Raw genomic sequence first — 25066 nt, 5'->3', positions numbered from 1 at the left:
TGCGTGCTAGCTACAAGTTAGTGATAGAGCATCACCATCCAGCCTCATAGTCAATGCTGCTCCTGCAGCCATAAAAGTTGACTGGTGCAGGAGGGCATGGGGTTCTAATGCCTGGTACACACACGAACGATGCAGGTCATGAGCAGATCGTAAAATGATCGTACAATCGGCTCACGACCTGCACACGATCTGAATCCGATCCGATCTTGACCTGTACCCAGCTGAATGGTCGTTTCCAGATCCTACCTGCTGCAGGTAGGATCTGTGAAACTACAAAATGACCCTCAGGGTCGCGCATTGGATCGGAAATGGCCCAAAACATGGCCAAATTACATACAATCGGTCGAGATTGTATATAAATTGGGTGTTTTGAGGCCAAATCATTCTGGTGTGTACCCTACATAAGCCTAGTAAGAGGGGTAGCTGGAGTCTGAGGCCTAGCCTATAGAGGAGAATGCCCTATTCAGTACTGTGGAGACCTTTGCAGGGATGTAAAGACAGAGGCCTCAGGTGGAAATGGATGGGAAGACTGGAAATGCTGATAGTATTGATTGTTTGGAGACATTGGGAATGCTGCCAGCGGTGACTGGTTGAGGTGTCACAGGAGCCGTTAAGTTTTCAAAACGGAGTCCATCACTGCCTGTAGGGCATATAATATACTCATAAAAATTATTTGCACCCATATTGAATTCTGTAGTCTGAGTGCAAGTGTGGCCAATAAGGTCATGTAAATAGTGACACAGTATTGCATTTTATGCTGAGGGCAATTGTTTACACTGCCCATAAGCTGTATGCTTGCTCAATAAAACATACTGTGTTTAGATTCTTTTGCAGATACATTCTACGCAATTGGGCTGGTGATGCAGGTGTGCCAGTTACTGTCAGTCCTGGAGATACTACATGTTTTGTTTGGTATAGAACAACAATCTGTCACAAGTTTACTAGGATCCCTGCCTATTCAGCTCGGGAATTGGCTCGACCTAACGCAGAGGTGTGGAGTCTAACCGTGCCGAGGGTTTTCTGCCAGTGACCCCTCCAATTGGGATTTGGGCTTCTGCGGCACTCGACACGTCGGTCACGGTCCTCTGGTTAGGTTTCCCTTTATGAGCTGGTGGCGGGGAGATAGGCAATATGGAGGAGCGGTCGTCTAGCCGGGTCGGTATTATACGGTCAGTTAGGAGCCCAGGGGAGAGGCAACGAAGGTCCAAAACAAGCCGGGTCATACACGGGAGACACTGGTTGCGGTACACTGGGATGAGACGGGAGAGTAGTCGAGAGCGAGCTGGGGTCATACACGGGAGACACTGGTTGCGGTACAAGGGGTTAAGCGGAAGAGTAGTCAGTAACAAGCCGGATCAAATAGTAGCAATAGGGACAAGCACTAAGGCACAATAACGCTGGAGTAGGTGTGAGCCTATACTCTGGTGGGGTTTGCCTGTCAGGGACTTCCTTTTATCCCTGCAGGCAAAACCCCCTAATTTCCTGTCTGTCCCTTTAAAAGTTCATGAGAGCGGCGCGCGCGCCCCTAGTGAGCGCGCGCCCGCCTGCCCGACAGAGCCCCGCTTCCTGTTTCCTCGGCACCGCCGGGAAACCACTGCTGGAAGCGGGGACTCCAGCACACTGACGCGGCCAGCCCTGCACGCCGCCCCAGCCCTGCCGCCATTGCCGCTGACCCCGGAGGGAGCGCCCGCGCCACCCACGCCCCCGGACCCGGTAAGTGATCACCGCGGTCCGGGAGGCTGTGACATTACCCCCCACCCTAGGGGTGGGCACCGAACACCCTATGAAAGGTTTTTTGGGGTATTTCTGATGGAACTTGCGGAGTAACTGTGGAGCGTGAATCTCAGAGGCCTTAACCCAGCAGCGCTCTTCAGGACCGAATCCTTTCCAGTCGATGAGGAACTGAACACGACCCCGGGAAATTCTTGAATCCAGAATCTGCTTTACCTCATATTCCTCCTGACCATCCACAAGGAGAGGCGTATGAGGGCGTTTGAAAGAGGAAAACTTGTTGAGAATAAGTGGCTTTAGGAGTGATACATGAAAGACATTGGGAATCTTAAGAGAACTGGGAAGTTTGAGCCTTACAGCCACTGGGTTAATTACTTGAAGGACATGAAAGGGACCGATGAACCTTTGAGCTAATTTCATAGACGGGACTTTGAGCCTTAAATGTTTTGTGGAGAGCCATACCCTATCTCCGGGTTTAAATTGAGGAGCCGCTTTCCTTTTGTAATTGGCAAAACGTGTGTAGCGGTCAGAGGTTTTAGTGAGGTTTCTTCTTACCTCAGACCATATATTCGAAAACCTCTCAACCGTGTGTTGGACAGCTGGCAGAGTACTGGAAGACTTGGGAAAAATTTCAGGAAGGTTGGGATGGAATCCATTTTGAATGAAGAATGGAGACTGACCGGTGGACTCGTGGTACAGATTGTTGTGGGCAAATTCTGCCCAGGGAAGCAAAGACACCCAATCGTCTTGATTGGCTGATATGTACATCCTTAAAAACTTTTCAAGATCCTGGTTAACCCTCTCGGTCTGCCCATTGCTCTGGGGATGGTAAGCCGAAGAGAGGTTGAGTTTGATATGAAAAGAAGAACATAGAGCTCGCCAAAATTTGGAAGTGAATTGGACTCCCCTATCTGACACAATACTTTGAGGGAATCCATGTAGTCTGAAGATATTTTTTATAAAACTGTCGGCCAGCTGAGAAGCAGATGGAAGGCCCTTGAGAGGAATGAAGTGAGCCGCCTTGGAAAAACGATCCACCACCACCCAGACAGTATTAAAACCTTGGCTAACAGGGAGTTCAGTGATGAAGTCCATCGAAATATCAACCCAGGGGTGAGTTGGGACTGGAAGGGGCTGAAGTAAGCCAGCTGGAGCTCGAGGTATGGACTTGTGTTGAGCACAAGTATCGCAAGCAGCTACAAAGTTCTTAACGTCTGTTTTGACTGAAGGCCACCAGTAACTGCGACAAATGACTTCAGTAGTCTTTTTGACACCGGCGTGTCCGGTGAATTGAGAGGAGTGGAACCAACTTAGCAGTTTGGTTCGAGACTTTAATGGCACAAACGTCTTCCCTACGGGGATTTTGATCTTTTTGGAGGATGCAATGAAACAGGAAGACTTTAGAATGGGTTTCTGGTCATCTACCTCCTCTGAGGATGCTGGCCCAAATACTCGTGAAAGTGCATCGGCCTTGACGTTCTTGTCTCCTGGACGATAAGTTAGCACCAGATCGAATCGGTCAAAAAATAAGGACCATCGAGCCTGTCTATAATTTAGGCAATGAGCCGTCTTGAGGTACATTAGGTTTCTGTGATCCGTATAGACTGTTACTGGGAATTTTGCGCCCTCCAATATATGACGCCATTCCTGTAAGGCTAGTTTAATAGCTAACAGCTCCTTGTCCCCTACAGCATAATTTCTTTCTGCAGGCTGGAACTTCTTGGAGAAGAAACCACAGGCGTACCATTTGTTAGCCTCATCCTTTTGGGAAAGAACTGCCCCTACGCCTACTGAAGATGCATCTACCTCCACAAAGAAGGGTTTGTCAGGGTTGGGCTGCCTTAAAATGGGTGCCGAAAGAAAGAGTTGCTTGAGCAATGAAAAGGCCTGCTTAGCCTCAGCGGACCACTCTTTGGTATTCTCGCCTTTGCGAGTGAGCTTGGTTATAGGTGCTACTACAGAAGAATAACCCTTTATGAACTGTCTGTAGAAGTTGCAAAAACCCAAAAAACGTTGAATGGACTTTAACCCTACTGGTTGTGGCCAGTCAGAGATTGCAGACAACTTCTTTGGATCCATCCGTAATTCTGACCCAGTAACAATGAATCCCAAGAAAGGCATCTCTTGTTGTTCGAATGAGCATTTCTCCAGTTTGCAGTACAACCTGTGCCTACGAAGGCGAGTTAGAACTTCTTGAACATGCTGCTGATGTACATGAAGGTTTCTTGAAAAAATTAAGATGTCGTCCAGGTAGACAATTACAAACTTGTTTAAAAGATCTTGGAAGATATGATTCATGTATCTTTGGAAAACTGCCGGGGCGTTGCTCAGGCCGAACGGCATCACCAAATACTCGAAGTGTCCGTCTCGCGTATTGAAGGCTGTTTTCCACTCGTCTCCTGACCTAATGCGGATCAAGTTATATGCCCCACGGAGATCCAGTTTCGTGAAAAAATGAGCCCCTTTGATCCTGTCAAAGAGTTCGGAGATGAGGGGAAGGGGGAAACGATCCTTCACCGTGATGGCATTGAGACCCCTATAATCAATACAGGGCCTGAGACCCCCGTCTTTCTTTTTAACAAAGAACAGACCCGCCCCCGCTGGTGACTTAGATTCCCTGATAAAACCCCGCTCCAGATTATCCTTAATATACTCGGAAACTGACTGAGACTCTGCCATGGACAATGGAAACACTCGACCTCGAGGAGGACATTTCCCAGGAACTAAATCTATGGCACAATCCCAAATTCTATGGGCTGGTAGCTTCTCTGCTTCCTTCTTGCTGAACACATCCGCAAAGGCTTGGTAAGCGATTGGAAGCTTGGGGCTGGTTCCCAGTTTAGAGGAGGATATAGAACATGAATGACGTTTAATCTGTTCAAGACATCGCCCCTGACATTCCTGCCCCCATGCCAATACTTGAGGATGCTTCCAGTCCAGAACAGGTGAATGCAACTGTAGCCATGGCAACCCCAATATTACAGGGTTCTCTGCTGATGGAAGCACGAAGAAGGGGATGGACTCTTGATGGAGAATCCCTACTCTCATCTGTACAGCTGCAGTATTGGAACAGATGTTTGAAAAGGGCAGTCTATTACCATCTATTCCGATGATGTGTAGGGGATTCTTCAGTCCGTGACACGGAACTCCTAAGCGCTTGGCGGTATCTGCGGTGATGAAGTTACCATCTGCGCCGGAATCTAGAAATGCCTTGAGGATCAAGGAAGAGTTTCTATAAGTTAGGGTTACATCGATGGTAAACCCAATTGCGGATACTTGAGAAGAGGTATACGATAATGTGCCTAACCTGACCCCCTTACAATCAGTTAGGCCTTGTCGTTTCCCGGACGCTTGGGGCAAGCGGAGAGGAGATGACCTGACTCCCCGCAGTACAGACACAGTCGATTCTTGAATCTTCGCTCCCTTTCTGCGAAAGGAAGGCGAGCTTTCCCAATCTGCATGGGTTCCTCTGACTGTTGACTTGCCCCGGAGGCTGATGCCGACGGTGGGCTACTTGGAGGAATAAATCGAGGTGCCAACTTGAAACTGTACTTCCGGGACTGTTCCCTCTCCTTGTCCCTCTCTTGGTAACGGAGGTCCACACGTGTACATAAAGAAATGAGGTCGTCCAAAGAAGTCGACGGCTCTCGACCTGCCAACTCATCCTTAATTTTTTCGGATAGCCCCTGTGTGAAGGTAGCTATCAGGGCCTCCTCGTTCCACCCTAGCTCGGATGCGAGGGTCCTGAACTGAACCGTGTATTGTCCCACAGTCTGGGTTCCCTGCCTCAGCCGGAGGATGGCCGAAGCGGCGGACGTCACCCGACCTGGCTCGTCAAACACTTTACGGAACTCGGTGATGAATTCAGTGATGTTATTAATCACCGCGTGATCCTTCTCCCAGAGTGGAGAGGCCCAGGACAGGGCTTGACCCGTGAGTAGCGAAATCATGTAGGCCACCTTCGCCCTATCTGACGGGAAGGATGCCGCCTGTATTTCGAATTGGATGAGGCACTGATTTAGAAATCCCCGACACTCCTTGGGATTTCCATCGAATTTGGCAGGATTCAGAATGCGAATCAAAGGTGCACTTGCTGCGACCACCGGAGGAAGTGGTGCCGGAGGTGGCGGCGCCGGGGGGGCTTCTATTCGTTGCATCAGGGTCTGCAGACACTGCATGATCTGTGCCTGATCCTGTTCCTGCTTGTTCACCCTGGTAAGCAGATGTTCCAGAAGCTCCTTCGGAGACGGACCGGCCGCTGGATCCATATTTAAGGGCCAGAGTATTCTGTCACAAGTTTACTAGGATCCCTGCCTATTCAGCTCGGGAATTGGCTCGACCTAACGCAGAGGTGTGGAGTCTAACCGTGCCGAGGGTTTTCTGCCAGTGACCCCTCCAATTGGGATTTGGGCTTCTGCGGCACTCGACACGTCGGTCACGGTCCTCTGGTTAGGTTTCCCTTTATGAGCTGGTGGCGGGGAGATAGGCAATATGGAGGAGCGGTCGTCTAGCCGGGTCGGTATTATACGGTCAGTTAGGAGCCCAGGGGAGAGGCAACGAAGGTCCAAAACAAGCCGGGTCATACACGGGAGACACTGGTTGCGGTACACTGGGATGAGACGGGAGAGTAGTCGAGAGCGAGCTGGGGTCATACACGGGAGACACTGGTTGCGGTACAAGGGGTTAAGCGGAAGAGTAGTCAGTAACAAGCCGGATCAAATAGTAGCAATAGGGACAAGCACTAAGGCACAATAACGCTGGAGTAGGTGTGAGCCTATACTCTGGCGGGGTTTGCCTGTCAGGGACTTCCTTTTATCCCTGCAGGCAAAACCCCCTAATTTCCTGTCTGTCCCTTTAAAAGTTCATGAGAGCGGCGCGCGCGCCCCTAGTGAGCGCGCGCCCGCCTGCCCGACAGAGCCCCGCTTCCTGTTTCCTCGGCACCGCCGGGAAACCACTGCTGGAAGCGGGGACTCCAGCACACTGACGCGGCCAGCCCTGCACGCCGCCCCAGCCCTGCCGCCATTGCCGCTGACCCCGGAGGGAGCGCCCGCGCCACCCACGCCCCCGGACCCGGTAAGTGATCACCGCGGTCCGGGAGGCTGTGACACAATCTTTTCTCCCAAAGTTTTTACAGGTATGTTGATATTACAAAGCGCAACGGTATCTGCTGCGCTATATAAGAAACTGTAAATAAATAAATAAATATTACTACATTATGTATTAATAGTGATATTTTATTTCAGTCATCCAGAAACACAGCTTTTTTTTTTTTTGCAAACATTCGGACGTGTATGTTTTTAACTATATAGAGCAAACCCATATTCCCTTTTGCTTTTGTCCCTCGTGAAATACCTTGCACACACCTTTTCTTGTTTAGAAATCCCATCTGGATATGCTCATGGGAAACATATAAACATGTACTTCAGAGATAATCTTATCAGAGCTGTAGCCTGGTACTTACACGCCGTGGGCCTAATTCTTGTGTATACACCAGTGCCGATATTCATGCAAGTGAGTGATTATATGCAGACTGTGCTTGCACAGCATTCACACTACACACACGTCAGAATGCTTTTGTGAACACGCACTGAGATGTTTATTGTAGAGTGATTGACAGAAGGGGGAGATAATAGGGAGTGATAGTAAAAACACTGCCATGTTATATTCGTTTTCAGGGTGTGTACCTGCCATTAGCAGAGCTCATGTCAGTAGAGAGACCAGGTGCCAGCATTCCAACTGTGCAGCCAGTCTGCATGACCATAGTGTACCTCTAGCTGTATATGTTCCTGGTCCTTGCTTATACTGTAGTCTATGTAGGTGTATGCAGTTGCATGAGTTTGCGGTGGCTCCTGTGGGAGTCTGTCTTCTATTCTGGGCAGCAGCTTCACTTGCTAAGATAGGCTGTTCTAAAGCCTAAAGAAAAAAGCAATTACATACAAACATGAATAAGGGCCCCGGTACTAGTCCATGACACACCACCCCAAATATGGCATCATGACAGCATAAAAGTGAGGGGCTTGGAGCATGGAACAGGATGCCAGGTGCATGCTAAGGACGTGGTAGGCACCTCTCTAAGCAGTAGGGAACCCTTCCATTTGACACGATCAGACGGATAGGGACAGCGCTCATATTTTTTGTAAACTTCTCATTAAAGTAAAGCTTTGGCCTAGTGGTGTTGTGAAAGATTCTGATAATCTAGGGCAGTGATTCAATAATTTGGGAACCACAGCAATAAGTGATCCTATAATTATTATCAGGCTACAGAGATCCCAGCACAGAAGCTGTGTGATCACTGTGCAGGCACTTCCTAGTAGACAGAAAGACATATACCGGTACATGTATCATTTTTAAGGCAGACATCAATCCGAAGGCTTGGCGGAGGGTGCGGTGCGATGTGTCATTGCCGCAGGGATTCATTGCACCCTTCTCAAACTGGTTTCATCCCAGATTCGCATAGAAATGTTTGGAGCGTTTTTGTCAAAGAGCACTTTTGGACTAGTAAAGTGTGTCTGCTGCTGCAATGACTAGGATTGAATCCATAATAAGCATATACATTAGAGATGTGCGCCAGACCATTTTTGCTGGATTTGGATTTCAATTTGGCTCTAGTTTGCCAAACCGCCATGATTAAACAAATGGTTACAGTGCGCCTCGTATACAGTACAGATTACAATACAGGTCTTATACAGTGTAGGACACAGTTGCTTCAGATGTAGTGCAGGATACAGTGCTGGTCCCATACAGTGTTAATTAGATACTGTGCACTTCAAATACAATGTTTGTTACAGTGTGTGTTGGATAGTGTGCAGGAAATAGTGTGGGTCGGACACAGTGCGGGATATAGTGTAGGTTGGATACAATGCAGGTTGTATACATTGCGGAATACAGAGTGGGTTAGATACAGAGCAGGTTGGAAAAAGTGCAGGATACAGTGTGGGTTATATAAAGTGTGGGTCAATACAATGGGGGATGGACACAGTGCGGGTTGGAAACAGTGCAGCTAGTTTACAATGTGGGATGAATACATCAATCGTACACTTACTGTGACAGGCGGTGTTAGCTGTGTCGGCAGTGCAGGAGTGATGACAGTGTCCTCAGTGCATGGGTCCCGGCTGTGTAGGCAGTACAGGAGTGCCGGCTGTGTACTCAGTGAGGGAGTACAGGCAGTGTCGGAAGTACAAGAATTTTGGTTGTTTAACCCAGTTCATGTGTGATGGCGGTGTCATCAGTTTGAGGGTGACAGCTGTATCGGCAGTGGCTCACTGGTAGTTGTGTCGAAAGTGCAGGAGTGTCTGTGGTGTACACAGTGTGCAGTTGTTGGCGGTGTCCTCAGTGCTGGATCGATGGCAGTGTCAGCAGTGCAGAGGGTGGCAGTTGTGTCAGCAGTGCAGGAGTGCCTGTGGTATAAACAGCTGGCTGTGTCAGTAATGCATGGGTGCCGGCAGCATCCTCAGCGCGGGGATGACAGTGGTGTTGGCAGTGCATAAATGCCTGTGGTGTATTCACTGCTAGGTTACCAGCAGTATATCTCTGCTCAGCAAGGTAGGGATTGAACGCCATCTTTCACCCTCTGTCCAAAGAGCTGATTAAGGCTTTGGGGACATTCCTGAGGAAAGAGGGGCGGTTGGGAGGTATGCTTTCTATATGCAGTTGCCAGCAATATATTGCGCAATATATCATTCAGGGGCAGATTTATTAAGCTTGGAGAAGAGATAAACTGGAGATAAAGCGGAGACAAGGTAAAAGGAGATAAAGCACCAGCCAATCAGCTGTGTTTGAAAAAGACAGTTGGGAGTTGATTGGCTGGTGCTTTATCTCCTTTTACCTTTTCTCCGCTTTATCTCCAGTTTATCTCTTCTCCAAGCTTAATAAATCTGCCCCTCAGTGTGTACAGCCAACCAATATATTGTTATATCTGTTGTATCGTCGGTTGGGTACATGCATTGTTTAGTGTGTACCCAGCATAAGAAATTTTAGGGGACATGGGAGATATGTGTTACATTAATCCCTTGTACAGTGAGGTTTATGTGCCATTGATGTACACTCTACTCCAGTGGTGTATTGACAGTTGGAGGCATCAAATGCAAACATGTACTACCCCCAGGAAATGTGCAGCATGTCTATCTAGGTCAAGACTTCCTACTATTTAAATAACAGTTGGCCCATCAGCGCAGCCTGATATGTGATCATATACATATATGTGAAATTGTACTAAGTCTTGGAGTGTGTTAAGGTGGAGAGGGATACAGTACCAGTCAATCAGTTCCTAACGCCTGTGTCATAGCCTGGTACTTTATTTCTCTCTACTTTATCACTCTCCAAAGACTTGAACAGTGTGTGCAGTTTGTAAAAGCTAGCCCCCCCCCCCCCCTCCCCCCCTGATGAATTACTGGAGATTCTAGTTACTACTAAAAGTATCAGTGGACCAGTCCCCAGGAATGGCTCGCTTTGCTTACCATGCTTCGGGCATATTCTCACTGAATCCCCACTGGGATGGTAAAGTATGAAGTGTGTTTATCCTGAAAAACAGATGTAACACTTTGGTAAGTATCAGGTTGAATTTCAGGTAAGTATTTTAGTCTGAAGCAATTTTATTTCTTTTGGTGAGGTGGTCCAGTGTCTCACACCATTCACAGAACATAAGGTATTGCATATAACATCAACAGCATTTACATTTTCAAAACAATAATGGAGAATTTTAACAAGTTTATTGGAAGTTTATTATACTGGAACACTTCTTTCTCCGCTACAGTAACTAGGCCTTCAGGGGAAGCTGCTGCGTCACTCTCCATAGGTTCTGCTTCACAGTGCCCTTCTTCCGCACTTCAGCTTTCCTCAGCCCATCTCCACAGCACACCAACTGCTCTTTCAGTACTTGTGTACTTTCAAGGCGGCAGTTACATAGTCAGCGTAGCGTCCCTGCCAGAATCAGCGTAGTGTTCCCACGGCCAGCGTAGTTAGTGTCCCTGTCAGAATCTGCGTAGTGTTCCTACGGCTGCTTAAGTACTGTAGTTAGCATAGTCAATAGAGTGTGTTCCTGCAGCCGCTTAAGTAGTGAGCGTAGTCAATCTAGCGTCCCTGTCAGAATCAGCGTAGTGTTCTCGTGGCCAGCGTAGTTAGTGTCCCTGTCAGAATCAGTGCACACCCCAGTGCGGCTATCCGGAGCTTACGTAGTTGGCATAGTCAGTTAGCGTAGTCAGTCAGCATTCTGTCAGCACTAATTTATTTGCGTCAGTTATGGCTGCTGAAGCATTAACAATCTTTAACCTGCCGCAGACGGAAGAGGAGTTGGTGGTGTTTTTACAACGCCACCACTTGCTGCCAGAGACACAGACCTGTTTAAATGGGCATCCAATTAGATGCAAAGGAGTGGATGTGGCGCTGCCACATAAGAAGCTGGGGCAAGAAGGTTAGTCTCCGGGCCACACAATGGTTTCAAGGATGTCACCTGACATTTATGACTCTTCTACACTTCATATTTTCTTGGGTGGAGGAGCTAACAAGCATTAAATTTTGTGAGCACCACCTCATGATTTCCAAGAAAACCCGGTGATTTATAACAACCTTATGCTGGAGGCGTGTACCCTGGATTTGATGTCACAGCCCAAACGCCAGATTGGCGGGCCTGGCAAAATTGTTGAGGTGGATGAAAGTTTATTTGTCCAGCGAAAAAAAATCATTTTTTACGCATCCTGCCTCAGCAGTGGCTGTTTGGTGTCATATCCTGTGTGACAGGTCAATGTTTCGTAACACCTGTGGCCAGCTGTGATGCCAGCACTCTGATGTCCGCCATCCAGATGCATATTGAACCGGGTACCACCATATACACCATATGACTGTTGGCACGTACAACACTCAACAACTTGAGCAGGTGGGGTACCATCATGCGTGCGTCAACCACCGCTACAATTTTGTGGACCCAGACACTGGGGTTCATACCAAAAACATTGATAGGATCTGGGGGTCATGCAAGTGGAGGAACAAGAGACAGAGGGGCACTGCATGCCAATACCTTGACTACTAGTTGCAGGAATTTATTTGGCGCAAAACCCTTGATGCAGAGAATGCTTTCATGCGCATTTTACATGCACTAACTCTGATATAACTTTGATATTATTGAACATTGTTCATTGTTTTTTTTCTTCTTTAGTGTTCACTAAAATTCAGTTACCAGTTACCACATGTCGTCATTACTGTTGGGCTACGCTGACAACGTAGCTTAGGCTGCTGCCGTGAAACTACACAAGTACCGCTCTTTCTACTCAACACCTTTATTTATAGTCTCTGCTCTGTGGTTTCCTGACGAGCAGTGGTTCTGCCAACTGTCAGAGTTTCCTTTCTGGAATGTTTCTTACAGTTCTCCCCTTTGAAGCAGGGTGTATGGTATAGTTCACTCAAACGGGCTATGAGGACAAGTCCATTGCCAGTTCAGGAAAGGGGAAATCAATATTCAGTCCACAATATTCCTTTAATAAGAGATATTAACCCATTAATACCTTTTCTAAATAATTTACCAACTATTAATATAACATTTGATATCCTCTACATTTACTGTATCACAATCATATACAATCTTAGTTTATATTTAAACATGAACCCTTATTGGGGTGTTACACAGAGCCGGATCTAAAGAAACCCTATATGCAGGATTAAAATGTTGAGACCAGCATGTACAGTATATGTTCCTGGTCATTCCAGTTGTCATTTCAGTTGAGTGATTAAGTAATACATCCCTCTTCCTTTACAGGTAACAGAGAGACTAGTCATCTTGTTTGTGGTCATCAGCAGTCAGGAAGAGGTGCAGAGCAAGTGTATAATATGTGCCCTCTTCTTTCTGTGGAACCTATGGGATGTAATCAGGTAATTCTTCTAAGATAGTGACTCAAAGACACCAATGGGAGCTGTGATGCCAGTTAGGTCGGATGAGGATATTTCTTATTTTGATCATAAAAGATGAAAACTCTGATGACTGCATCCAACCACATGTGCCATTTTCATTCAAAAGTACAAACCGGGATTATTGTATCTTTAGGATTCTGTTACTATGCACAGGGTTGGACTGCAGGGGTCAGTGGTGTAGCTAGGTGCCACGGCACCCGGAGCAAGGGCATGTTTCGCGCCCCCCCCAATTTGTAATAGGTGAGGCTCCTGCGCAGTGAAAAGTGAGCACGGACCAACATTATACCACACACCATAATGCCCATTGCACAGTTTAGTGAACTTTGTAATTCCTGATAAGTCGGGAATAAATCCACTGTTAAGTTTGAGGATAAATAAATGACACGTAATTACATATTTATCCAAAATAATATATTATACAATATTGCTTAATTCCTAGACAGACAGAACAGAACAGCATGAAGTGTGGCGTGTGGAGAAGGAGTGTGAGAAGGAGGCGGGGCAGGCCCCAGCCCTCCTTCCTGCTGTTCTCACATCATACAATTTATACTTTTTACTATCTATTTTTGGCCACAATAGTATGGGGGTGATTTCATATATGGTGATAATGCTAACTATTTAAATCATTACATATATGGAAGAACATCTTTAGTACTGGTCAGCAGTTCTTGTTGGCTCTCTGACGTAAACATGTTGTAATTAGAGTATACATTTTCAGCTATACATTCACTTCACGATCTCTTCTATTGACAGCAACAGGTGATAGTAGCTTCAAAATAGATTGAGCTGGTAGTCTTTGATTGATGACAACAGATGATAGTAGCTTGCAATTACGATATGTCACATGGATAAGTCCTTGGATACATATACTGATTAACTATATTGTTTATTAACTTGAAATCTTCAACTTGTGTGGAAATATAACTTTGTCCCATTCTAACAGTTCCTCCTGTTTTTCCCACAAATGAAGATTTATAGTTGACAGGACTTCTTTAGATACAGGTGACATCTCTGGATCCGGATGATCAGTTCGAAGTACTCAGAGAAACTTCTGTAATCTTGGAGCACAATGCATTAATAATCGTGTAACCTATTGTCTTGATTCATAAACCATTTTATTAGAATCTTACTAAGAATAAACCCATTGCATTATTCTTTCTTATGGATACCATATGTTCAGCTAAGTGTAAGTGAAAAGAAAATTGTTAATTATCACCCTATCTTTTCATCATTATATCAATTATATAGTCAATCAATGGATATTAGTAATATTATCAGTATGTAGGAACAATACGAATATGATAAATAGACTGTCGACTAATATCTTAGACTATTATACACATTAAACCAGTGTCATTAGCTTTAAATTACTTTTCTCTTCATTGAACCTTAAATCGTGAATTTACTTATAATATCGAATAGTTATTGTGCTTTTCTTAATCAAAGATGTTTTTCATTTAATTTAATGTCAGTAGTATGTTGCACTCCAGAGACAATAAGGCCATTGTACTTATAATCACTTAGTGTGATTGAGACAATGTAAATTCTCAAACTATAGCAATTTAATCTATATCTATAGTAAATCTAATTTTGTGTAACATTATGTACGTCAGTAACCCTAGCTATGTGCAATGAACACAGACTAGAGAAGCTATTGGTAATACCAGGAAACTTGAACCAAATATCCATCGCTCACAACCACGCTCCAGGATTGGACAGCCTTTTCTACATGTATTTTTTATTTTTATTTAGAGCATGGAGTTCCAATGTGTTACAGTACTGGGTCTTATCTCAGATCTTCTTAGACCCTAAATAAGAATTCCACTTACTGTGTGTTGCGGTTCTCCATTCTACCTTCCATCTGTTTTGACGGATAACCCAAATTTGGGTTCTGGCTTGCCCTATATGTGAGCACACGTGATCTTCACGGCACACACTATTGTCCTGAGGTGTAGTCTGTGAACAGGTCACAATTCCCCACACTTACCAATAGTTGCTCTGAAATAAGACAATATTTCTTTAGTACATATACAACTACCTTTTGACCATAGGATAATGTTTCACACAATAGATTTTATGTAAAATACTTCTGCAATCCTTATATCAGCAGATAATCCATCTTCCATTTCATAATGGATACTATTGTTACTGTATAACTTTTAATAATTGTCTCTGTACAGTGCAAATACTTACTGTCTTATCCCCAATAGCAGTCTAGATGTTTCTATGAGGTAGCATAAGGCAAATCTTTTCTGTCTGACTATTTTGTAGATTTAACTTCATAATTTACATATTTTGGATTTTATCTATAAAACATTTAATAACATATAGTCAATAATGTCTCACACATGATAAGCCCTAAACAAGGAATCTTATCAAGGCATATATACTTATTAAATAACACTTAGACATTATTTTTCCCATTTGTGTTCTGTAAATAACCATTATTTGAATGCGCATGGTTATTGTATAACAAAATAAAACATTGAAAACTGCACAGCAGCAGTTATGTCATTATAAAACTAAAAATATATTTATTACATATATCCCCTGTTTGTTTGCACAATGGTTCGCCCATGGAGCAAACAAAACACTTAAGAAACATATTTTTTTTTTTTTTTAAAAACAATTAGCCATTATTAATTATACTTAATTAACCATATAATTATAAAGGAGAAAATAATTATGAAACTTGGGCATTATTCATACTATGGAAAAAGATTAATCCACTAGCATAGTTATAAACCAATTAATCAAGAGATTGCATACCACAGTTGTCAATATAGGCTATGACATAATTTCAAGTATCAATCTTTTGTTACGAGGCGAGTATTACAACTAACGGTGAAGCTGTGATTAGTAGTGATGTTTCAACAGCTCTACTTAGTCTGAAGCCCTAGACTGGGTCCTTTGAGGTGCTGTAAACCACTTGTGGCACCTTATAAATAAAATAATAATATATTATATTATATCCCCATAGTGGTCCACCGGTGCCTGCAAGGTACTAGTCTTCACCTGTGGCCGCCGCGGTTGGAAGGGCAAATTAGGTTCGCCCAAACTCCGTTGCAGCATGGATTTATCGTTATATACAAGGCACCCGTAGAGGCTATGAGGTCATAATTGGAAAATTGACTTAACCCACAAATGATACAAAACAGACTATAAAGTTCACAAGCTACACCTGAGCAGCTGTGCTCACAGATACAAGAACAATGACAAATGAATAAGGCAAAACCCAGAAAACTTATCTGGAGAGAACATACAAACTAAACACAGAACATAAAAATTCAACAAAATCCCAAAACAGGAATGAGCCACTCTGTGGCTAGTAAAAAATGTTCCAGTAAGGTATCAGTGTTCATATTAGGCTATGAAGGATAACGTAGTCACATATGAACAACAATAGTAATCCGTGTTTTGTTTTTACATTCTAAGCAATCTGTATACTAAGTCATTACACTAGCGATGGTCTAAAATTATACCACTGATCTTTTAAGTACTGTCAGTTCTAATTAAATGCACACATAATGTGTGTTAGTGTACATATCACATACTTCTTGCTTTAAGGAAAAATTCTAGTAGAAATAATCAATGAAATATAAGAAATATCTTATCTGCAAACATAATGTAACTGTACAAATAGCAGTCAGCTCGCATTTCTACTTGACTGAGGAGACAGAAAAAACAAATGTTACTGTCACATAATGGTTTCAAAAACAAATGAAACATACAATATTAGATACTGATCAGATTTCTAAAAGAAAAAAAAGTTTTCAAATTTAGCGCTTTTGATCTTAAAGAATGATTCTTGTAGCTAGCTTCGGCTTCCGTCACATGCTTTAACACAGAGACATCACTCAATTCACACACTGGTACTAAAAATAGTGCAGCACCGTGACCTGTTTGACCTGAGTTCTCACATGCAGTTGTTTAGATCAGTACATGCTCAAATGTTAAAACATTGCATTTACTGAATGTTTAAATACAGTTAAGTAGTAAAATTCACCAAATGCAGAGCATACAAAGGCATACGTAAGAATTAGGCATTCACATGAAACATTACAAATTACTTTAGACACATGACATAAACTTATGTCAAGATTTCTTAGATAATTTTAGTTTGTTACTTTTGAGCTCATGAGCGTAAACCAATACATTTGACTGTTTATTGGTAAAGGGAAAAAAAAACTGAATAAAGATATAAATGTACTTTCCTGGCCAGGATACATTTTCCCATTTTACCAAATTGCAGACTTCAAACATAAGTCATATTAGACATTTTTACTTTCTCAGATCATGTTGTTTGATCTGGGCACACATTTATGTATTCCTAGGATTTTAAAAACTTTAATTTCATTGTAACTAGTTACTTTAGTTGGCATGTTTTATCTGAATTTTTATACTGTCTGTCTTTAAAATACTTAATTTTATTCTTAATTGCTCCCAGTGTACATTATTTTATTAAGTTTAAGCTATGTTAATCTCTAACCTGTTATGATTATCTTAACACTTCTTCTTAAGTTACTTTAGTTTCATTTGCTTTATTAAAAAAAACTGTATACCACATGTTACTTCAATTTAGAATAGGCTATGATTTTGATCTAGTTAATAGATGATTACTGAATTACCACATTCAGAACAATCCAGTTCAATATCTGAGCAAGACGTCTCTTGCTAAGACCTATATGAACTAGAATAAAACTTCAAACTGATAGTCCCAGACATATCTCATCGAAGTTTCGTAGGTTTTAAAAACCCGTACAAATGAAAGGCTTATATTTTATGACACAATAGTCATTGTACCTATCACATACTAGAGCTGACTTAACATCACTCACTGTGATTAAATGACATCTATTCTCTTATCAGCCTATAATTTTTGTATTATTTTAAAAATAACTACAGTTTCTATAATAAGTTTTCCAATTTAGAATAAGAATAAGCAATATCACATAAGATATATCGTGTCACCTACCGTCCACATCAGTCCACCTGTCATTCATAACGCAACTTTGTAATCATATTATAGTAAAAAAGGCTTTTCTCACCTTGTGTTTGTAGAAGTTGCGTAGAATGCAGCAGGTAGCTTGATGTGATTTAGGCAGGAACGTCGGAGTCACCATTGATAAGTCGGGAATAAATCCACTGTTAAGTTTGAGGATAAATAAATGACACGTAATTACATATTTATCCAAAATAATATATTATACAATATTGCTTAATTCCTAGACAGACAGAACAGAACAGCATGAAGTGTGGCGTGTGGAGAAGGAGTGTGAGAAGGTGGCGGGGCAGGCCCCAGCCCTCCTTCCTGCTGTTCTCACATCATACAATTTATACTTTTTACTATCTATTTTTGGCCACAATAGTATGGGGGTGATTTCATATATGGTGATAATGCTAACTATTTAAATCATTACATATATGGAAGAACATCTTTAGTACTGGTCAGCAGTTCTTGTTGGCTCTCTGACGTAAACATGTTGTAATTAGAGTATACATTTTCAGCTATACATTCACTTCACGATCTCTTCTATTGACAGCAACAGGTGATAGTAGCTTCAAAATAGATTGAGCTGGTAGTCTTTGATTGATGACAACAGATGATAGTAGCTTGCAATTACGATATGTCACATGGATAAGTCCTTGGATCAGGGGTTCCCAATCTTTTTCTAATCACGGCACCCTAGAGTATCAGAATTTTTCCATGGCACCCCTAGGCCCCCAAAAATATATATCAAATTAAGTTGATTGTGTTTATATGTGCTTCTTAGGTTCAGTTATGTGGTAAAGGGCAGGATTTGATTCTGATTATATACTTTATTATGATTGGCAGCCACAAGCACTGGTTTTGTCCAGAAATATTTGATCATAAATAATTTGAATTGGTCCTGGACGACCAACCCGAGGCACCCCTGCAAGTGTCCTGAGGCACCCCAGGGAGCCACGGCACACAGTTTGGGAACCACTGCCTTGGATACATATACTGATTAACTATATTGTTTATTAACTTGAAATCTTCAACTTGTGTGGAAATATAACTTTGTCCCATTCTAACATTCCAAATACAAATAAGCCCACACATGATACCCATTGCATACTATATAACACTCCGCAATGCCCATGACATACTATATAACACTCCGCAATGCCCATGACATACTATATAACACTCCGCAATGCCCATGACATACTATATAACACTCCGCAATGCCCATGACATACTATATAACACTTCGCAATACCCATGACATACTATATAACACTCCGCAATGCCCATGACATACTATATAACACTCCGCAATGCCCATGACATACTAAATAACAATCCGCAATGCCCATTACATACTATATAACACACCGTAATGCCCATTATAGTGGTAGTCTGCAGCAGGGAGGGAGGGTGGGAGCGATAGTGTGCAGCAGGGAGGGAGGGTGGGAGTGGTAGTGTGCAGCAGGGAGGGAGGGAGGGTGGGAGCGGTAGTGTGCAGCAGGGAGGGAGGGAGGGAGCGGTAGTGTGCAGTAGGGAGGGAGGGTGGGAGCGGTAGTGTGCAGCAAGGAGGGAGGGTGGGTGCAGTAGTGTGCAGCAGGGTGGGTGGGTGCAGTAGGGTGCGGCAGGGTGGGTGCAGCAGGGTGGGTTGCAGTAGTGTGCAGCAGGATGGGTTGCAGTAGTGTGTAGCATGGTGCGAGGGTGGGTGCAGCAGGGTGGGAGGGTGGGTGCAGTGGTGTGCAGCAGGGAGGGAGTACACCTTACTTAGCCAGCCAGACAGCCGCCGGTTAGCTGCTCTTCTCCCACCTCCCCCCTGCCTGTGCTGCGTCCTGAGTCACCCCCCTGAATGTGCTGCATCCTGTGCCCGCTCCCTGCTGCCTGCTGTGTCCGGGAGAGAGATGTGCTGCTATGTAAAATTCATATCTCCCACTGGACCACTAGCCAATAGACGCTCGCGGTCCAGCAGCCACCAGTTGATTGGCTGCTGGACCGCAAGCGCACATTGGCTAGCGTGAGACGTGAATTCTACATAGCAGCACGTCTCTCTCCCAGACACAGCGGGCAGGGGAGCGGGTGAGCTGGCGGTGCCGGCACAACTTTGGCGCCATGCTATCTTCCGGCGCCCGGAGCGTGTGCTCCACCGGCTCCGCCATCGCTAAGCCTCTGGCTGGGGTGGGTTAGGTTTAGGCAGCAGTGTCGAGATTCTCTGGATTTTTCCATATTGAGATAGAGGGTCAGTCTTTTGACCACCAGCAATATTATATGTATCCCTTATATAGAACTGCACAGACAGGCTGATAGGTTTACATTGACACCAAGTCATGTAGTTATCAGTTGCATGCAGAGCCTGATTGACCAGTAGGCTGATTAGGCTGCCACCTGGGATGCTTGGTCATGGAGGGGTGCAGCACAATAAATTGTGCTGGGATGGGAGTGCTGCCGGGTGCCACTGTTTCCCAGGTTGAGAAAGGTCTCATGAGATTTCCCCTGGGAACTGTGGAAGCAGCGGTGCCTGCTGGGATTGCTGGCATCACCGAGTCATGGGCACCAGGAAGAGAAGATCCTGTGAGAACCATGGTTGGCTCCTCCACCGACCAAGGACCAAGACTGTGATGGATGCCTCTGCCACTGTTGCCAAGACTCCAAGTGGGAATATGAATGGAGCTTAGGCCCAATCCTGTTACAGATGTCTAGCTGTATATGGGCAAAAAAAATTGGTAGTGGGGGGGGGGGGCGGCGCACTTCTGTATTAGCCTAGGGCAGCTGGAACCCTTAATTGGGCCCTAGTTTTATGGCACATCAAGGGAAACTTACCATATATTGGAGCTAACCAGGTCACATATAAAAAGAGCGGAAAGATAAAAGAAAAATAGAACTGCGCAATATGAGGGGTAAAACAGTATTAGCAATTTATTTGCTCTTTAAAATAAGCAAGACGTACAACACATCACACAACATAAAAAGGGGGGGAGAAAATTATTCTATTAAAATTGCAAAAAATACACACAACCGGTTGTGACTATGTAATGCATGCAGACATTAGTTGATTAAAAAATAATTAGTTTGAATAACTTCTCTTGCCGGTATTAGCAGTCAGATTGGAGTGTTTGTTAACTTGATTAAATGGTTGATTAGTACACATTTTGTTATGGATTAGTAATTGGTTAGTTAACCAGTGATGATGTGAAGGAAAAAATTAATTTGATAATGTCCAGGTATTATGTCTGGCCAGACATTTTCAATAATGAGTGTACCTTACAGCTGCCACCTGTAATTCTTCCGGCCTCCCAGTTGATAATGCTGAATCACCTATTTAGACAACTTTATCTGGACTCGCCTTGGGAAATGATGGTCTGTTCTTTTAGATATGGTATCCCTCTGGTGTAGATTCAATGGCCCAACGCGTTTCCCCACCTCCTGTCTAGGGATCAGCAGCTTTCTCAAGGAAATAGGTTGTCAAAAGAGCAGAAACCTAAATGTTTGTGGGGATTGAGATATTGCTGTCGTCACCCATTGTAATGCATAATAATTCTCTATCTTTATAGGCAGAATAGAGTACACAATTAATAACATGAATGCAAATTGCTTGATTTTCACTGGGATTGACTCGGAAAAGTTTAAAGAGAGAATTCATTAGGGCTACACAACCAACCTTATGCCACCCCCTGCAAAACTGAATTCTCATCAAACCTCCCCTAGAAGATCACAGTGAAAATGAAATGATCTAAGTAACGCCAGGTAGGTGCAGCCCTTGTACCTACCTCCCAACATGACCCTCTACAGGAGGAACACAATGTTCTATTCCTGGACTTCCTTTTTAATTTTTGATGGCTGTCCCCTGTTTTGAACAGGTGAATTGATGAGAAGGGTGTTTCAACACAGGTGATGGTAAACATAAATTAAGAGGGATGTCCAGGAGCAGAGCATTGTGTCCCTCCAGGAGAGGGTCATATTGGGAGTTATTCTTGTATAGAACAGTGGGCATAATCCAGACCTGATCGCAGGGAAAATTTGTTCTCAAAATGGGCAAAAGCATGTTCACTGCAGGTGGGGCAAATGTAACATGTGCAACACAGACTACGGGGGATGGTGGTGGTCATTACCGATGCGTGAGAGCATGCATATATTGAGCGTACGCACTAAACTATATAAACATTAAGGATATCATTATCATTCATAGGACAGCGAGGATTCCCCAGCATGGCGAGGTTCGCCACTAATGCAGCAAGCCTGCTGCATATAGCGGCAACCCTCACTATTTTGAAGGCTGCACTCGCTGTTTCCATCTCGCTCCATTTTTCCAGAGTGGTGTCAAAATAGTGCAGGAGAGTCAGTTGAATACTAACTCGCGAACTGTGATGGTGCACTATCGGCACTGCTCGCTGTCACAGCTCGCCAAAGTGCATTGAATATAACCCATAAACTACAAGTGCAGTTTTTAGACGTGTGAAGTGTATCGGCCAATCTGCTGCATATTTTTTCCACAGAAGAACTTCCTAAATGTTCCTTTGTGTTTATGAACAATTTTTTTAATTACTTAAAATAGTAGCACAATGGCACTCATTGACATGCTTGACATCTTATGATCTAACAGTCTTTTGTTTTAGTCATGTTTGTATTGTTTTTATGCAGATACCCATACCATCTGTTGTCAGCTGTAGGAATAGACTACCCCATTCTGACATGGCTCCACCATACCATGTGGATTCCAGTTTATCCTTTGTCACTGGTGGCTGAAGGTAATTATGTATATTTTCATTGACTGTTTGTCCTTTAAGCCAACATTTCCACACTGAAATCTTTTTTACATGAAATCATAAAGTTGTACTATGTTTAATACAGTGTAATTATGCTAGGCATTGATAGGCAGATTTATGACATTCTCGCCTAGTTGAAAAAGTGGACAAGTCATCCTCAATGACCCAGTCTCCCGCAACCCCCCCCCTCTCCTCCCCTTGATGTGCAATGCCTGGAATATTCGCAATACACAGAAGGTGTGGGGGGGGGGGGGGGAGAGATTCATGGCCACAATGATGTGACTGCAATGGCCATGCCCCCACTCAGAAGCTCCTTTGGTGAGCTCTGCCTCTGGCCCAACCCCTTTGACATCAGGGTGGCCCTACCCCCTACTTTCTTACTGGAGAGGGCAGCCTCAAATTCGGTAACTCTAATTTATCACCATCTGCATCCCCATGTGCTGTTATAATATTGGCCTAATCACAAATGTGATAATTGAAAACACTGCGGGTGACATTTAAAAGGAGTAGATTTCTGTTTTTTTGCGATATTTTTTCCCTGCATTTTTTGGCCAAAACGCACATTTGATAGGGTGCGCAACGAGCCGGGGGGAGACTTTTTATACAAGTCCCCCCGGCCAAAGCATTCATCCCCCTGACCGGTCAGCAAGGGCAGGGGTCCTGGGGGAGTGGGGACCCCCCCAAAGAAGGGGTCCCCCCCTCCAGAACTTACCTGCCCATGCTGAAGCCCAGGGCTGTCCTCGATGCCCCTGGGCGGTGGGCATCGAGCTGATAAATGGTGTAATAAAATAGATGAAAAACTATTATCTTATACCGTGGAACTATGAGTCCCAGCAAGCCTCCCCCGCATGCTGGGACTTGGAGAACCACAAGTCCCAGCACTTGTAGTTCCACAGAAAAAAATAAATAGTTAAATAAACACACTGACACCCAAATAAAACTTTAATACATACAAAGCCCACACATACTGATACATACCTATATTGAGCCCGTCGGTAGGTCCCTGTGTCCGGTCCGGTGGCTTGGTTCCGGGGTTGGTCTGGGGCTCCAGGGCTGAAGAGTCCGGGGTCCTGGATCCAAAGAAATCCATGGGGGACCTGTGGAAGGAAATCCTACTCACTCAGGTCCCCTGCGAAAAATCCAATATGGGTTACCCCTAGTCATTTTGTCCCCCGTATTTTGGGGAAAAACTCTCATTCTATTAAATGTCACCCTGCATGTGAGAAAGCTCTATCTCTGCAATGCTAGGCTGCATTTATATTGGGGTATTGCTATTCCAGCCTGCAGCCATATTGGGGTATTTTACAACCCCCCACTACTGGTCATACTTTTCAAACCCCAGCGATCAGACCTTTGCAGCATTAACATTACCGGGGGACATAGGAGCAGCAAGGAGTCCCAATGACCAACAGCTCTCACTGGGGCACCAATAACCGGTCCCCAGGTAGGTAAACTGATGTAATTATCACAGTGCTCACTGCAGTATATATATATATATATATATTTTATCAATTTGGCCAGATCACATCATGGGAAATGCTATGCGATTATTTAAAAATTTTGATTTAAAGTTTTGCTTCAAAAGCCCTTCAATACATTCGTGAGATACTTTTTCATATTATTTGAGTAATTTGAGTAAAAATATAGTTAATATAGATGGGGCCACTCTCGTTGTGGCGGCTGGCGCACCATCCACAGGTTTCTGGAGGATGGCAATCCGGCGGCCGCCGTGACATGGATGCGCGAGCGTCCATTGACAAAAATGTGGCACACGAGTCTCAACATGCATGCCCCATTCTGCCGAATGGCTCCATCTGTAAATATACCACCAATCAACATCTCCCTTATTATACTCTTTTTGTTTTGTTTTTCCAACTCTCGCTACTCTCTGTCTCTCTTTTCCTTTTGGGCTGTCCTGCTTCCATGTCTGTGTCTATGTTGATCTCCTGCAACCTCTGTTTAATGTTCTTCACACCCGCTACATAGATAGACTATGGCAACAGCATTACATTTCTATGCCATCAAGGATTTAAAAACTATAGCGATATAAAAGCCCTCGTACACTAAACTGAGGTATTGCATGCAGCCTCACATGCCATAACTGGGCAACTGCAATTCAGAGGCTGGATTGCATACTATACATGGTATGTGGAATTACAATTAGTATATGGATCATAAATGCAATGTGACTGGAGCTTCACTGACAGGAAGCCAGCATTTGGGGGTGCACCCAGGGTAGAATGCTCTTCCCTGGGTGCACTGATCAAGGTCAGTTATTCAGAGCTCAACATAATAGAGAAGTGGAAAATACAGCGATTGGTTACTCTAGAACTCTAGTATTTGGAACATGGAACCCATATGATTTGTCCATTTTGATGGAGAAATAAGTTTATCGCTGCAATACTATTTACTAGACTATATTGCGCTTTTTATTTTCTTGTGTTTAGGTAATATGATTAACTTTTTTTTTTTCTTTTACAGTATATACAGTCTATGAATCACTTCCATATTTTGAAACCCTCGGCACATTTTGCTACAACATGGCATTGCCATTTGCTGTATCAATTCATTTTCCATACGTTTTAAAAGTATATGAGGTCTTCCTACCTGCAGGTACATTACTAATAAGAAATGATATGCTCTGGAATCCTCTGCATATACCATTCAGCTAACACTGTCATGTCCTCCC

At 43.9% G+C, this 25066-nt stretch overlaps 1 pseudogene across 1 annotated transcript in view; it reads left to right on the top strand.

The window, feature by feature from the left end:
- Positions 1 to 25066, top strand: part of LOC146075490 (very-long-chain (3R)-3-hydroxyacyl-CoA dehydratase-like) — a 35163-nt pseudogene that overhangs the window by 5025 nt on the left and 5072 nt on the right. The window contains exons 3-6 of the transcript XR_014473581.1: positions 823 to 929; positions 12455 to 12591; positions 22253 to 22359; positions 24859 to 24990. The product of XR_014473581.1 is annotated as a very-long-chain (3R)-3-hydroxyacyl-CoA dehydratase-like (transcript). The remainder of the gene's footprint in view (positions 1 to 822; positions 930 to 12454; positions 12592 to 22252; positions 22360 to 24858; positions 24991 to 25066) is intronic.

The sequence above is a fragment of the Crinia signifera genome, chromosome 1 (genome assembly GCF_055691185.1).
Source record: "Crinia signifera chromosome 1, ASM5569118v1, whole genome shotgun sequence".
NCBI lineage: Eukaryota > Metazoa > Chordata > Amphibia > Anura > Myobatrachidae > Crinia > Crinia signifera.
This window is presented reverse-complemented; position numbering and strand designations above follow the sequence as displayed.